General features: G+C 40.3%; 1 pseudogene; it reads left to right on the plus strand.

Annotated features, from left to right (window-relative positions):
- Positions 1–11,513: 11,513 nt before the first annotated feature.
- LOC123925675 lies at positions 11,514–14,931 on the plus strand (annotated as a pseudogene).
- The last annotated feature ends 550 nt before the right edge of the window (positions 14,932–15,481 follow it).

Below are 15,481 nucleotides of genomic sequence, written 5' to 3' on the forward strand. Positions count from 1 at the left end.
GCAGGGGGGAGCAGCAGGCAGAAGGAGAGGGAGAAGTAGACTCCACATGGAGCTGGGAGCTCAATGCAGGACTCAGTCCCAGGACCCTGGGATCATGACCTGAGCCGAAGGCAGATGCCTAACTGACTGAGCCACCCAGGCGCTCCTCTTTTCCATTTTAATGTAATCTTTTGATATGTGTCCAGAGAAACCATGAAATCTTGTCTTATCATTATTTGGATTTCCATGTTGTCAGGGTATGATGATTTTAAGATTAGGGTTGAAGATGTACTTATCTGAAAACTGTACAGTTGTGTACAATGCAGTATACATATGTAAGACTTGGTAAAACTTCATTAATTTGTAACAATTTAAGAAAGTTTTAGTTACAGGATCCTTAAAAATTAATGCAGCACAACTTCTTTCAACCAAACAGAATGATATACTTTCTGCTTTATCAGTATCTTTGAAGCAAGTATACTTGTTTACAAGTACAAAGTTGCTTTGAAAGCATTTGAAAGGAGTTTATTCAGTAAGGCTAATGCTGTACATGGAATTATTTTTGCTCTTTGCTCTTCTAATTGGGAAAGCAGACTTTTTCCCTTGGAAATGTAAGAAACTTCTACCTTACCTGAAAAAACACATGATTTTTGAATTAGCAATGTATTTGAATAAAAACTTTGTTACATATTAAGAACATCTGGAGTAAATGTGGTTTATAGTTATAAACCCAGGCATATATCGTGGTTAAATTGAATGTATTTTGGTAAAAACTAGTCTAATTCCTTCAGACTAATTAACATGCATCTACTTAGTTAATTGGTTAAAGTTTCTCAACTCACAATTCAATGATGCGTTTTTCATGAACTTGTTGGATATTTTCATCCCATCTTCTTTTATCCAGGATCATCCATAAATGTCCCGAGACACAGCAGAGGGCCAAGAATGGCATGGTAGGCAAAAGACAGAGGTTCTGAGTCCACAGCTGAATTTCTGTTTGGACACTTAAGAAGAAATGACATCAAGAGCAGCAACCTAGCCTACTGCACTCATGGTGAGGTAAGGAGATCCCAACCATAACTATGAAATAACTGTGGCCTCTCCTGAAGTAGGATATTGGATTGATCCAATGTAATGGTGCTGTTATTACTATTCTTATCCTTGATGTGATTATAATTATTTGATATAATTATTCAAACTAAAATCACTCATGCACAACTCCGTTGTGTGGGGGGAAGCAGCCAGTAAAAAGCATGAAATGTTTATCTGTAGTGTGGTTTTAGTTTCTCTCCTTATGCTCTTGGAGTTAGCTGCCCGAGTCTTGTTCAGTGTGACAGATCATTGTAGAGTCTGGGAGGAAGCAATGAGATAAACTGCCCAGGTTTTGATGAGGTATGAAGCGTCCTGTCACATTTCAGGGTGAAATTCATCTTCAACAAGATTTCCCCCATACCCCCCACCTCCACCATTTCACAGCTTGTATTCCCAGAACACGAGTATCAAGATTTCATTTGCCTTGGAGTCCTTCCAGAAATTAACAGCGTTAAGAAGAACCATTCTATTAAGTCAGGATGGTGTCCAATAAAAGCAATGAATGATTGGAAAATGGACTATTTTAATGCTGTTCAGTAAAACCATCATGAATGTTCTTAATTATGCAATTCCATCCTTCCTGTGTAATTGGCTCATTTGATTTTTTTTTTTTCCTCTCATGGTATAGAATAATCTGAATTAGGGGTCAGGGTCTTCTAATATTGTTATATTTGACTAATATTTGAAGATGTTGGGGCAAAATATGTAAGAATTTAATATGATTTGGATCCCCTAGACAACCAGCAAGTAAGCATAAAGGCTCATAGGACTGACAAAAATGGAAAAATAATTGTACCCTTCAGAGGTATCTAAACTCCGTTTGCAAATATAGAGCACTCCATTTTTAGAAGCTTTATTCCTTTGGTTTTGAATAGTTAATATAATCACGTGATTCAAAATTCAAGAGGTACAAAAGGGCAGATAATGAAAAATCTTCCTCCTTGGCATCCAAAGCAACTAATGTTTTCAGGTGTGTGTGATGCTCTCAGAGATATCTAGTGCATATTCAAACAAATTTGTGTAAGCTTTCATTTGTTTTTCTCTTATTTGTATGCACAGTAGCACTATCTACTAAGATTTTATATATCAGCATTCAGTCCAAGTACTAGGGATACAGTAGCAAGCAAAGCCAAGTCCTTTTGGGAATCTTACACTTTCATGGCGGGAAGCAGACAAAAAGCACCAAACATGATAGTTTTAGATCATGAGTGTTTGACACTGACCTACAGGGAAGGGGATGCTGGTTAATTGAGGTCATAAAGGCTCACCAAGAGGAAAATTAAAAAGATAGAAATCACTTTTTAGCTTTTGCATTAATCTGGCTAAAAATCTGGTTAAACCCAACAATTTACCACGATGTACCCCACAAAACACATATGTGGAGACATGGGATTTGCCATACACTTCACCAATATGCTGACCCTTCAGAGTAATGTGGTGATCCCAGATTTCAAATTCATGCTCATCACTGCCTGACAATGCTCAAAACCACTGTGCTATACTCATCTTGCGTGACAGAAGCTACAGATAGGAGAGGCCCTAAGAAATTCACTCCCAGATACAAGATTTCATGGAATGTCTACCAAGAGCCTGGGACCATAACATTGACAGCTGCTTCTCATCTGTACTCACTGTTCCGATCATATTTTAGTCATTCTGCAAAACCAGCAATTAGATAGGGAGGTTAGACTCTTCTCTTATTGTGGTCAGTGTGCCAAGAAAATTGAAATGGAAGGAGAGGGCAGATTGCTAAAATAAGTATTCTGAAAGACAGTTGGCATGACAGTGAGACCAGTAGAAATTCATAGGCCAGTCGTTTAAACTAAATATCTGGTTTAAAAAGTTTTAAAAAAAAAATCTGTGCACATTCAGACATTTTCAAAAATCCTAACTTTTGTCCTGAGATATCTTGGATACTAACTATAACTGGTTTACTGGGTTAACTTTTTCAGTTTCCTTCCAGATGTGCAATATAACATAGAAGTATCCCAAGATAGCTACTTGTAATTTTCCTACAGGTGTGTGAAAACATCTATTTTCATTTCTCTAAAATAATTGAGGAGTTCTCTGGTTAGTTTAGATATGATGGTTACTTCTAAGAGTGACAAAATGCATACTGATTGAGGTTTGGATTTCTGCCAAATGCTGAAACTCCTGAAAGTGATTCATTATTTGATTTGGCACAGAAATTACTCTAGATCTCTATTGAAATTCTGTCGTCATTATGGGCATCAATTATCATCATATTGTAAAATAGATGTAAAAGGGAAAGGAGATTGGGTAAATTTTGAGGCAGCTCCTCCCTCTTCTCCCCCACCACATGACATGTAAGGTGGGGGGGGTGCTCTTTTTATGGATCCTCACAGCAACTTGTATATTTCTATTTCTCATAGGAACGGAGGGGGAAAATCTCTTCCCTCCCACACAGGTCTTAGTCCGTTCAGGCTGCTATAACAAAATACCCCAATCTGAGTAGCTAATAAACCACTGACACATGTTCTCACAATTCTGGAGACTTGGAAGTCCAAGATCATGGTGCCAACAGATTCAGTGTTTGGTGAGGGCCGACTTTCTGGTTCACAGATGGCTCTTTGCTGTGGTTGGAAGGGGCTAGGGACCTCTCTGGAAGTCCAAGATCATGGTGCCAACAGATTCAGTGTCTAGTGAGGGCCAGCTTTCTGGTTCACAGATGGCTTCTTCATGTGGTTGGAAGGGGCTAGGGACCTCTCTGGTATGGTATTAGGTGGTGCAGCCTTTGGGAGGTGCTTAGATACGGAGCATGAAATGATCTTGCTATTTGACTTTTCTCAGATGATTCCACTTCAGCAGGCCCTTTCCGGTGAAAGCAAGTGGACTTTTATTTGATATTACTTTTGTATCTCCTATTAGATCCTACGTTCCCACATCTAAATGGAGAGGGGCAGCTCAAATAGTTGTAGAGATGGAGAAATGCAGATTTGTCCAAGGCTGCCCAGAGTGGGAGGAACGAAAGCCACCCTGCAGTCCCTGACATTAACTTAGAGTTCCTTGCACAGGATCAGATGGTCTTCTGGGAGCTGGGCCAGGAAAGTGAGCCCCTGGAGAATTTAAATTCCCTGAAGGTGTGATGCAATGCCTGCAGATTCCGTGTAATGGCACTATTCCAATTCTCTGTGAAAGAGGCAAGGAGCAGTGTTAGTCACTTCCCTCTTTACAGGGCTACTGCTTCTCAGGAGAAAGGCATCTTCTCTGTTCCGGGCCGTCTCTGCCAGGTCCTAGGATGGTGTCTGTCCCCAGCAGGGGTACTGGAGCTGACTTTGTGTTTGTGGTTCTCCATGGACCGCTTTGGGTTACTGTCGTCCGTGGACACATTCTATTTCTCCAGTATGGCAACAGCAGGTTCTTCTCCCTGCCCCCACTCGGTGGAGCTGGCTCACAACCAATTCCAAAATTAACATTTGTTTGCCAAACATGCACAGCTGTAATCAGCCTGCTGGTGGTTTGCTGCCTAGCCTGCCACCTGCTAGCTCCCTTTCCAGAGAAAAAGGGGGAAGAAAGAAGCTAACTGAGGACAAAGTTCAGGCAAAGATTTAGGATCTCTCTCCATGTCTTTGCTGCCCTCTGCCAAACTCTCTAGTTCACCCCCAAAGGGCACTGCAGATTTGCTTATGGTTTGAATAGCAGTGGGGCAGAGATACTGCTTTATGTTTTCCAATGGCAGAAAGCAACATACTGGTTTCTTCTCGAAGGTTAAGGGTTTGTGGTTTTTTGTTTGTTTGTTTGTTTGTTTGTTGTTTGTTTTTTTGGCCAGGGGGAGGGAGTTGTTTACAGAAGACTGGGTCAAACCATTCCTGTTATGACAGTTATCTAAACAAGAGAGGACCAGACCCACTTTCATTCAAGATGATACATGTTATATGGGAAATGAACCACCCCACAGTTTTGCTGCCTGGACATGGAAGAAGGGCAAAACTATTCATGGTTGAAGTTTGGCAGAACACAAATATCCAAAGAAACTTCTGGAAAGTTTTCTTAAAACGTTACCAATATTTTTTCACTTGCCTGCGGTCATTTCCTGTTATCTTATAATCCATTGTTTTCTAAGAGAAACTTCATAAAAGAAAGTCTTTTTTAATAGCCTGACTAAAGCTAGTGTGATGAAAACAATAAAAATTCTTGTTTGAAAGTGATTCTTTCTCTGTGTCTAGGACAGCCAGGGGAATCGGATAACATAATGTGCAGCAGCCCAGTACTTATGACTGCCAAGGCCAAGTGAAATTTGAAGGTCCAGAGTTTCAAAAGCATCATACCCAATTTTAAACTCAAAAGGCTTGCTTCAATGGGATCCTTCTGGAGTAGAATCTTCATCTAGTTGTAGGGTCCACTTCTTGCCATTCACCAAGTGTTTGCATTTTTCTTGACGCTTACAGCATCCATTCCACTTTTTCCCCCTGTCTTCAAGAGCTGCTTTTTTTGTTGTTGTTGTTTTCACTCTTCTCTTCAGGGTCTAGATTATTCATGTTTTGCTTTGTTTAATAAGTAATTATTTTTGGTGGGGGAAAATGGAAAAAGCCAAGAGGAAGATGGAGAGATAAAATCTGGGCAAAAAGATGGATTTTTTAAAGTAATCTCTAATATGACAGGAAGGAAGAATAGAGACTATTCTGAAAATCCTAAACTTATTAGTTTGAACCACTTCTCCCAAACTGATGTAGAGTCTCAGTCTTTTTCAGCTCTGTGAACATGGAAAGCAGAATGTATTAGTAGGAATATGAGAATCCTGTACAACAACCTGGCCAATCTTACTGCTTCATTGAGTCCTTCATGTTTTGAGGAATCTCTTCATAAATTGACAGCCACTGCTAGCTAAATCATTAAAAGGAGAGGAGAAATCTCTAGTCTCTTTGAGTCAGCCGGATATTCTGTAGCGGACTAATAAGGTGAAGTTGCCTTCTAGACTGTATGACATGCTAATGGGACTTTCTCTCTACCACACAGATCAAGACTCTTCTAGATCTTCTAGAGTTTCTTAATTCCCTCGTTTAGTCTTGCAGACGCTCTCTTGACTTTAACTTACCTTTCCAGGCTTATTTTTGACTAACCCTCTCAGGCATTCCCCATTCACGAGGGATGATTTAGCATTTCCAAAATACATCCTGGTTCTCTTGCCCAAATAGCTCTGCCCACCATTTCTCCTTTGTCTGGGAATGCTATAAAAATTATTTTTTTTCTTTTATTTATTTATTTTTTATTGACATATAATGTATTATTTGCTACAGGTCTGTGAATCATCAGTCTTACACAATTCACAGCACTCACCATAACACATACCCTCCCCGGTGTCTATCACCCAGCCACCCCATCCCTCCTACCCACCTCCCCTCCAGTAACCCTCAGTTTGTTTCCCGAGATTAAGAGTCTCTTATGGTGTGTTTCCCTCCCCAGTCCCATCTTGTTTCATTTTTCCCTCCCTTCCCCCCACGAACCCCTACCCTGCCTCTCAAATTCCTCATATCAGAGAGATCATATGATAATTGTTTCTCTGATTGACTTCTTTCTCTCAGCATAATACCCTCTAGTTCCATCAATGTCATCGCAAATGGCAAGATTTCATTCTTTTGATGGCTGCATAGTATTCCTCTGTGTGTGTGTGTGTGTGTGTGTGTGTGTGTGTGTGTGTGTGTGTGTGTATGCACCACATCTTCTTTATCCATTCTTCTGCTGATGGACATCTAGGCTCTTTCCACAGTTTGGCTATTGTGGACATTGCTGCTATAAACATTCGGGTGCACATGCTCCTTCGGATCACTACATTTGTATCTTTAGGATAAATACCCAATAGTGTGATTGCTGGGTCGTAGGGTAGCTCTATTTTCAACTTTTTGAGAACCTCCATACTGTTTTCCAGAGTGGCTGCACCAGCTTGTGGGAATGCTATTAAAAGTCTGTTCCACTGAAATGTTATCTCTCTTTAATTGAAAAATAATTAATAGATAACCTTGTATTAATTTTAGGTGTACAACATGATTTGATTTATGCATATAGTGCAAATCTTTAACTTGTGAAGCAACCTGCAATCCTTTCAGATGGACATAATCCCTTATCTTTGGGGCCACAAGCCTTTCATAGCACTATGCTATCCTGGCATGTTAGGCTTTAACTAGTGTGAATGATTGTCTTCTGCTCAGCAGGTGGCTCCCTGAGAGAAAGTTCCACAGTAGCCTTTCTCACCCTTGTATCTTCCAATCTCCCTACCACAGGGCATGCTGCATTTACTCCATACATATTTGTTAAATTAAATTGAATGTGATAAAAATACTGTTCATGGTCACATAGGAATGTTCAAAGAGCATAACACACCTGCCCCCTGCCCCTTCCTAATTAAAAAAGAGAGAGAGAGAGAGAGAGAGCATCATACAGAAATATACTGCCAAGAGAGTGGGAAGATTAAAAACAAGGCCATGAAAGGACTCAAGAGACACAGAAGGTAACTCTCCCAAGAGAGGAAAAAAAATAAAGGAGAAACCAAAAAGAGAAGGAAAATTATAAGCTTTTAAAAACATAAAGTAAGCTTCTCTCTAGCCTTCCAGTAGGCTTAGAAATGATTTTTTGAGGGGGATTTTGGGGCTGGACCATCTGAGTGAGAAGCACCCACGTCATCTTCTATGGTAGGTAACAGAATGTTCCATAGAACCAGAGGAAGACGCGAGCTGCCAGGATACCAGTTGGTGATGTGGGGTAGCCACCAATCACAGAAAGGATCCAAGAGGCCACCTGTAGCAGATTTCTCACAGGAGAGAACTGCAAAGCATGAACTGAAGCATAAAGCAGCACACCTCAGACTTTTCAAGTATCTTAGGTAAATGGTTTTACAGACCAAGGTAGGCAAGGAATTTTTCAAAGTTGACTATACACAATATATAGATAATATTATATCTAATAGTAAATTTACATTATTAATATTAATACTTATGATAATATCATATAGCATATAAATATTTATGGAGCCACAGAGGTGCTGAGGGATAGAAACAGTGAAAAACATGGACACCATTTCTTACCTCTTCCTTCATGGAACTCTTCTGGTTGCATTTGTCACATAGTATTTTCTTTTAACCAATCTTGTTATAAATTAATGGTAAGGGAACTGTATTTCAAATATTCCAAGAAGTGCTAGGAAAGAAAATATGCCACCAATCAACACTCCATAAAATTAATCACCTGGGGAAATTAATGAAATTGTGCTTGCATATAGGTGTTACATGTAAAAAAATTGTGAATTCTGCCCCTTTTGTTGAAAATTAGGTATATATTTTTACATCTTTCTAAGAACAGCTGAGAGTGGGATCGAGTGGATTCTACCACCAAAGTTAAGTGCCTTCAAAAGTCTCCAACTGAAAAGAAAAGTCTCCAACTGCCAGGTTTGTGGTAGGACAGCCGTGCTTTATTTAGTCCCAGGGATTCTCTGTTTTGGGCCTGAGGGAGAAAGACAAGCCATGGCTGTCTGTTTTCCACACTGTGATTTATTCCTTCATCTCGCAGAGGCCCAGCTCAGTACCTGGAATATAGTAGATGCTCAATAAATATTGGCTGTATTCATGAATAAGTGGCAGCCATTTAATTAAGAAAACAGAAGTGTGAAGTTTATAAACGTACACAGTTGTTGGGTTGGTTATGGGTTAGCTAGCCTCAGGAGAGAAAGCCATAGGTCTTTAGCAATTAAATACTATGGGGAAGAGAAATTTCTGCTCCTAGCATTTGTAGTTTAAAGGCTGTTGCTCAAAGCATATTGAGGATAGGATATCACAGGAGCATTATTATATGATCAAAAATATGATACAATTATTATATGATCAAAAATCAGATACAATCCCTAACTTTTGCGTTCAGAGTGTCTTTTTTTTTTTCTTTTTTTCTGGAGGAAGAGAGAGAGAATGGGAGAGGGAAAGAGAGAGGGAGAGGGAAGAGAGAGAATCTTAAGCAAGCTCCATGCCCAGCTGGGAGCTCTATGTGGGCCTCAATCTCATGATCCTGAGATCCTGACCTGAACTGAAATCCAGAGTGGGACGCTTAACTGACTGAGCCACCCAGGTGCCCCCAGAGTGTTTTTAAGGAGAGTTTACAAGAATGCATGAGAGGTTCCTACTCAGGAATAGAATCTGTGCTGCTGGGGAGGGCTCAAATCTTATTTGCTAGAGTTGTGGGTCTTTGGGAAAATCTCCCTTTCCCTAGGTCACCTGAAACTTTGCAAGACTTCTAACATTTCCCTCTTCAGTCACTGTCACTTCAGCCCAACCAATAACATAAGAAAGACAAAATTTGGTAAATATTATCTGGATATTTCAAACCACAACTTCACCTATCTGAATAATCCTGGCAGAACTGTGTGTTTACATGCATGATCCAGACACATGCCATTTCTTATGCTGCTGCAGATACTGACTCTTTCCCAGTTTCCAGAAGCCTAGGGAGTAGAGCAGGGGAAGCCCTCATGTAAAAGTAGGGAAAAGCTTTTGAGCAGAGAGTTCAGGATTATAGGAGTATCTTTTGGTGGAAACACCAGAATTCAAGGTGTGTAACTTAGGCAGCTTCATCCTTTAGCATTCTAGTTTCTTAGTGAGAAAGCTTATCTTCTTAGAACGTGTTCTCTACTTTCAGTTAGGTGATGCATTTTGTAGACAAGTAACACTGAAAAGAAAATACCAGTTTCTTTGCACTTAGCAAGTATTTCCTGGTGAATCTTTGTGCTTTGCAAGGCTTCCCACATCATACCCTCCAAGCTTTTCTTGCTTTCATTCTACCTGCCACCATGGTTGGATTAGTTCAATATATACTTGTTCGTTTCTAGAGTGTTTTAGCTAGCATTCTAGGCATGAAACACAAAATTCATAAAACAACCCCTGCCCACTGATAATTTCCAATCTAATGGGGAAAACAGCTGTATTCCCAGATGACTTTAGAATACAAAGTACTATGAAGGAGGTTCCAACCTGGGGTGCTTTCTCTAGTTTGCAGCTACAGATATTTGCCTAGAGGTAGGTGTTATTACATGCTTTCTTGTACCTCTTTCTTTTCTCCCTGATTGTTTTTGGGCTCCTTGAAGGCAGTGTCCCTGTGTTTGTTACTTCCCTGCTCCCCTCCTAGATGACATTCTCAGTAAATGCTGATCTGAACGACTCTGGATCCATAGTTGACAATGCAGTCACTTTCTTATTTGCTTTTTATACAGTTTTTGCATTTTAGATTCTGAAGTCACTAGGAGAGAGAAAAGGGGACCCCCAAACTCAGATTATTAGGAAATTCATTATCTAGTATTATAGTTATACCTTTTCCGAAAGACCAATCTTTCGAGCTTTGTGGATCCATAATTTAGAGGTACTATTGACTGTTCATTACCACGAGGTTGCTCAAGTGGTGAAGAGCAAGTGTGGTGTTTAATGTAATCTTAAACATTACTATCTACGGTAAATCAGGAAGGGGGCACAAGCGTTAGAGTTGCTGTTTAATGATGTATGAAAAAGCTGCCTGTGAAAGTGCACCATTAAGAAAAGCTGAAACCAGCTCCGAACAATGACCTGATGATATATTGAGACCTCGTGGCCAAGACCAGGTCTCCTAACTTGGAAAGTGACGAGCATCAAGTGCCCTTGCAGAATAAAGAAACTAACGGAAATCCATGGAGTTAGAGGAGTGGAGGGAATGCTGGGTTGGAAAAGGAATGAGAAAAGACTTGTACCAGCATGGGCTCATGTAGTCTCTTCCTATCCAGGCTGGTCATGGCTTATTTTTAAATCCCCTTTCTTGTGGATCCACAAACCAACCCACAAACTTAGAAAATAAACAAAAATGCTAGTCAACAAAAGTAATCTGTACTAGTTAGAATGACACATGGTAAGCCAGTCTTGGATCCTTCAAAGAAACACCCAAAGCTAAATTATTATTAGTTTTCTGCTTTTACAAAGACAAGCTAGTAATTGCAGTATCTTTGGTTTAAATGCTTAGTGCAATAGGAGATAGAAAACTTACTTGTATAGTTCTAATGGGAGGCTTATTAATAAGCTTTAAGTTTAGAAATGATGGTGGATTTTATGTCCTCCCAGGAAGATTTTATTGGTTTAAAAAAAATTCTTTATTGGTTTAGAAAAATTCTTTAAGAATTCATAGTCTGTAACCTGCTTGTTTAGTAGAAAGAGAGTTTCAAGGTCTATTTTTCATAATTGATCACACTTACTGTCTAGTGAGTTATAGTTTTATGGACTGCCAAAAACGAGTATTTCCATCCCTATGGATGGACTGTAAGTCCATGACAGAGTATGCTCCAGATCTTACAAGGACATCTCGTAGTAGACACAGCTAGTCAGTTCATTTGAACTCAGTGAGGAACATGCTTCCCAATCCTGAAACACTTAAAACAGGGTTGGTGAGAATAGACATCACTACGTGCAGAACTAACATTTAGAAAGATGTGTCAAGAAGGTAAATGCTTCCTTTATTTTTTTTTTCTTTTTCCAAATGAACCATACTGATGAGAAATATGCTAGCTAGGAGGGAAGGAATTGTTCGGAGACGTTGGAAGTGAAACTGGCACTGTCTCTGGAAGAGCGAACTTTTGAAGGAAGGGAAAGAAGCAGAAGGTCATGGCAAATGAATATAATAAGCCTGAGAACATGGGCAAAGGGAGGAGTGCTCAATATGAGTTTGGGAAACAGGAACCCTGTGTAAATCTGGAGCAGGCAATATGTGCATGTTGAAGGACTGTTCATAGTAGAGAGAGGCATACGGTAGCACAAAGATGGTGATCACCTGGAACGTCAGGCTAAGGATTTAACATTTTATCCGAGAGCTATTACCTCTCACTAAGTTGTTTTAAGATTCCATTGCTTAATAACAGTGGAATGTTTAAATTTTTTTATGTCAAAGGTTGAATATCGACCCCTATTTTGAACAGTTCTCTACAATGCAGATAGAACATTTAAATCTTTGTACTATTTGTCACGTAGATACCAAGTACATTTTTATTTATTTATTATTTGAGTAGGCTGACTTTAAAAAATTATTTATTTATTTATTCTTATTTAAATTCAATTAATTAACATATAGGCTGACTTTTAAATAGTTCTATATATTATGTCTGGTCAAATCTGTTGGCAGAGATAGAAATGAGTTTGGATGCTTCTGTGAAAAGAAGATGTTAGGGTGCCTGGGTGACTCAATGGGTTAAGCCTCTGCCTTCAGCTCAGGTCATGTTCTCAGGGTCCTGGGATAGACCCCTGCATCAGGCTCTCTGCTCAGCAGGGAGCCTGCTTCCTGCCTCTCTGCCTACTTGTGATCTCTCTCTCTCTCTCTGTTAAATAAATAAATAAAATCTTTTTTAAAAAGAAAAGAAAAGAAAAGATGTTGGAGGGAGGTTCTTGGGTAGAAATCCCAAAAAGAGAGGAATAGGATACTATGGACTTTATTTTCTGTATTTATTTTATACCACAAATGAATATCATAAGTAAGTGGGCCACATAAAAGAAAACTCTGATTGTAAAGTATTCTATGGAAGAACATTGTTCTGGCAGAGCTGAAAAGACTCCAAAGTATAGTGTCCACTGTGTATGAGACTCAAAAGCACAATTAACCAAATCCTTATTTTGTTTTACACTTTAGTCATCCCCATGAGGATGTTGACTTTAAAGGAAGGGCTGTTTTATTTTACTGTTAATACCTAAACTGAGCCAAATTTTTGGTGCTTGGTGTGTTAGAAAGTAGCTGATGGACATCAAAGAATATATAACATTAGGTAATCAAAGAGCTTGAGTTATTTCACCCTGAAAATTAAATGGAAGCTTGTAACCTTGACTCATGCGTAAGGCATCCTCAGTAGAGGAACACAATTGAAGGAAGTGCTTACATCCCATAAAGCTCGCAGATTGGTACACAAATTCAGCCTGTGTAAGTCCCGTGTTGTGTTTGCCACCCATGTTAGCCATCTTTTATGTTCACAGATCTTAAGTGTCTGATGCTTGCTCCCTGTGCAATAGTTATTTCAGGATTAAGACTATTTATATATTTCCCTGGGATGCCGATGGAAGCTAAAAGCAGTGGCTAGTTTGTACACTTGAAAATCCAAAACCATCAACCTGAAATCACTATTTTTCCTACTCCACTTTTCTTGCCAAGCTCCCTTCTCTCCTTCCCTCTTCTTCCCCTCCCTCCCCTTCACCTCTTTTCACTCCATTGTTTTCTTCATTTATCCCTACCCCATCCCGTTATGGACTCCACTTCAGAGAAGAGAGAGAATGAGCCCCATTTTTTTTTTTCAACATGGAGGGCCAGTTGCTCACATTGTGGTGTAAACATCACTGAAAGGTAAGGTTGCAACTCACTCTCTACCTCTAGGAAACTTCATATCAGGCAATTTTCACATTCCAGAGTTTGTCTTTTAATGTTTTCTAGCCTGATTCCATCTAAATCCAAGGAAATCATAAGTCCACATAGCCCGTGGACCTAAAGAATGAATTTTTGATCTGAACTCTCTTCCATAAAATCCTTAACCTCCTAAGTGCCTAAGTTGTATTTGGATGGGGCTAACGCGACCATAAATCCCTCAAGTTTCACTGAGCCTTTTCCAGTGTTTTTGCATCTCCTGCCAATCTTTGGGAGGATGTGTTTTATAGCCTCCAGGTCAGCATGCGTATCCCAGTGTTTCCCGTTTCCAAATTGGCACAAAAGTCAAGGAGAGCAAGAAAGTGTTGAACAACTACTTATAAAATCTTTCCTAGCCACGTTTCTCCTTAACCCAGCAGCTGAAAGTGTTGCAGACCGCGTTTGCACTGCACTGCAGAGGGCGTTTGGGGAGGGTATTTCTCAGTGTTCTGCAGTATGTGCAGTACGTGAGACCTCAGTTATTGTCCAGTGTGGAGGGGGCCCAGGACACAGACACCCGTCCTTTGATAGTTCAGGCTCTTTTCTTCCCGTATTCTGCCTAGTCTCCTTTCTAGGATTAATAAGGAAATTAATAAAGGAATAATTTTAATAATAAAGGAATAATAAATTTAATAATAATAAAGGAAATTAATAAAGGACTAAAGATTAATAAAGAAAATTAAATATACAGGAGTGTTTTTAACATATTTCAGAAAGTGGTCTGTGTATTTTGTTATATGTTTGTTTACATAGAAAGAAAGTGTTTTAATCCTATTGTTTTGACTCAGAGCCTTATCAAGAAGATCTTAGGTTTTTCCATATTTGTACCTTATTTCTAAAAAAAAAAAAAAAAAAAAAAGGCTCGCGCGGAAGGGCCGCGGCTGGGTGGCGTCCCGGAGCGGTTGCGTCGCGGTCGCTGCAGGTGGCGGTGGTGCGCTCGAGCAACCGGAACCGGAGCATGGAGGCGCGCAACATCCTCAGCAAACGGAGATTCAACGTCTGGTCTTTCGGAACAGGAACGCACGTGAAGCTCCCAGGACCAGCACCCGACCAGCCAAATGTTTGTGATTTCAGAACTACATATGATTAGATGTACCATGATCTCCTCAGGAAGGACAAAGAACTCTACGCGCAGAATGGCATCTTACGTATGTTGGACAGAAATCGGAGGATCAAGCCGTGGCCAGAAAGGTTCCAGAACGGCAGAGACCTGTTCCATCTGATCCTCACGTGTGAAGAGAGAGCGTACGATCAGGTACGGAAGATCTGAATTCCAGAGAGCCGGTGCACGTCCTCAACGTGGACATCCAGGACAGCCACGAAGAGGCCACCCTGGGGGCGTTCCTCATCTGCGAGCTGTGCCAGTGTATTCGGCACACGGAGGACTTGGAGAACGAGATCGACGAGCTGCTTCAGGAGTTGGAGGAGAAGAGCGGCCGAGCCTTCCTGCACCTGGTCTGCTTCTACTGACCCGGCTGGCCTGGCGCCCCGCGCGCACACCCTCCCGAAGCCACCTTTTCCAGCTTCCTTTTGTTAATACTTTCTCCTTCCTGATACTCGTTTTTACTTTCAGGTGCTCTGCCGGCCGACGGCAGTGGTACCCATGGACTGTGCACAGGAAACGCAGAGACACAAATGCGCAATTCAGAACAATCACGTTTTTTCTCTCCCACGTGTACTTACGGGTGGGATGTTGATTATAAAGGTTTTTTGTTTTTCTTTACCCCGAACAGTGAACAACGGTTTGTAGTACGGCTCCCCCAGGCATTTGTGGCTCTCGTGGTTCCTTCCCTTCCACCCTCCGAACTTGCTGGAATGTACAAATACTCTGAATAAAGCAGTGGGCTCTATCTTGCTGGGGGAAAAAAAAAAAGTTTGCAAGCCCAGTGCTGTGCTTTATTTGAGTCACCTAATTTATTTAATCCTTTTAATAACTCTATGAATATAGTATTCTTTCTTCTCCCCATTATGAATGAGGAAAGAAAAAGTCAGAAAGTTTAAGTAAAGCTGTTCAAAGTCA

The sequence above is a fragment of the Meles meles genome, chromosome 15 (assembly GCF_922984935.1).
Source record: "Meles meles chromosome 15, mMelMel3.1 paternal haplotype, whole genome shotgun sequence".
Classification (NCBI taxonomy): Eukaryota; Metazoa; Chordata; class Mammalia; order Carnivora; family Mustelidae; genus Meles; species Meles meles.